We start from the raw sequence: 2,205 nt of genomic DNA, 5'->3' as shown, positions 1-2,205 counted from the left end.
GGTGACCTGTTGGGGGTTTCACCATGAGTTCTCTTTATAAATGAAGCCCATCTTCCAAATATGGAGGAGTGGTTCAGGGCCGAGGAATGTTATTGTGTCTGAGTTGGGTTGGAGGGGGGGTGTACATAGAGGGAGGGGGTTAATGAGTTGCGGTGGGCAATATAGAAATCAGCGGGTCGTAGTCTTATCAGTGATGGGGTCTCCAGGCGAGCCCATATTTGGAGCTCCATTTGGAGCAGTGATTAATCATAGGTATCCTCAAGCAGCCAGGGGACCACAACTCAGTCTTTAAATAGATGCAGCAAGGAATTTCTCTCCCATCATCCCTTAAGTCTGCTTTTGTCACTGGAACAATACACGCAGTGCTCAACTAGAGCATCCTCACTTAAGACCAATACTCATTAAAAAACGTTTAAATATATTTAAATAAGGTCTGATTTCAGTAGCTGCTGCAAGTATGACTACGTGGTCACCCTCAAGGTGTCAAAGCCTCTTCAATTTTAAATTTCACGTACTATATTAGTGATGATAACATCGTATTCCAGTTATGTGCTCTAATGTTAAATTGTAAATCAAAGAACAAATTCCACGTCTACTAGTTCAAGACAAACTTTTTACTTGATGGTGTTATGTACAAATAAACCTACAAAATCCAACTGCAAAAAAGCAAATCTGACTGTAAACAAGAGTTACCAAATAAAAATGGATGTGATGTGTAGATTATTTTTTTATTTAAAATCTGAAGGGCTTTTTTTTATATAAATATATTGTCTTGTATCAAGAATGTTGTCACGTTAACAGCACAAAAAAAAAAGCTAATTGTTAGCAGCTGGTATTGTTGTCTAAGCACAAAAGAAAGATACACAAAATATCTCCAGAGATATTTTTGAGAAGCATCTCATGTTGGAGTCTCAGTTACTCACAGGGCTTATGTGGAGGCAGAGGAAGGCATCGCTAACATGTTACATTTAGTTATCTCACAGTGGACTCGGTTGGTAAGGAAAAAAAAAAAAAAGCTATCACATTCTGAGTGGGTCGGTCTAAAAATAGAACATTAGTCTGCGAGATTAACCAGGCGACAAGTGCGAGGCAGCACAGACAGAGGTCTGCCACAGGTGACATGCCTGAGATTCACTGGAAGGCAGTAATGATGACACACAATGGAGGGCTGTGCCAGCGCAACACGCTCCAATGTGAGGCCAAGGTCGCCGCAGAAGCCTTCTCCCATTATCAGGGAGCCGCGAGTGAAAGCGGGCCTCTCGGTTATGGTCCTGTTGACACGGCATTGTGTCTTTGAGTACAAAGATAACTGTGTGAAATTCCTGCCGAGGACCCGGCACTGATTGAGGAGAACAGCCACGGAGGGTTTTCAGGATCCTGCTCCTGCCTGCTTCTCGGATCAACTGCAGCGGATGATGGCATCACGCTGACTTCTTGCTCACATAAATATCCTCTTACTGACTGTCGCAGCCAATCAGTTTGCAGTGTTTAAATTCGTACTCCTGCGTGGAGTCTTAGCTAAGCGGAGTCTGTTTTATAGCAGGATTTACTTCCAACGGTAACTTTGAGATCTCTGAAATCAACTCCCTCAGATTATATTGCGCTACAAGTCTTGGAAATATACACGCGCCGGCCAGTTTATGAGGGACATTTTTGAATACTATTGCTATCCAGTGAAAAGAGAGGTCAGGGTTCAATGCTAGAATGTACAGGGGGTTTTTTTGTTTTTTTGTTTTTTTTTTTAGATCAACGTACATAGTCTTTACTGATTCCATTTTACACAATTAACTTCATTTATGTCATTTGCTGTCAGGTTTCACTGATGGATTTTCTTTTTTGATTTATTTCATTATAAGCACCTCATTTCAAAATGCTTTTCTCAATTGCCACACATTTGTTGTTTTCTATAACACTCTTTTTTTTTTTGTTGTTTCTCAGTTTGTCAGTAATCTGTTTGAAGTGTACTGACTGATGCACCACCCAAAAAAAAACAAACAAACTTGGATTGGCTTTTGCTGATAAAGGCTAAATTTAGAGAATAGCTGTTATAGTGGATTCCATTAGGCTGTTCAATTTAGGAAGTGACGAGTGAGAGTATTTCCAGCAAACACTCACCTCTAGATGGTCTTTATCGAGGCTTCTGAATTTTATTTGTTTTTAATGACTGAATCCAGTGACCTGTAATGATTTATGACTTCTCCATCC

Source organism: Salarias fasciatus, chromosome 18 (genome assembly GCF_902148845.1).
Source record: "Salarias fasciatus chromosome 18, fSalaFa1.1, whole genome shotgun sequence".
In the NCBI taxonomy this organism is placed as follows: domain Eukaryota; kingdom Metazoa; phylum Chordata; class Actinopteri; order Blenniiformes; family Blenniidae; genus Salarias; species Salarias fasciatus.
Note: the sequence above shows the minus strand (reverse complement) of the source record.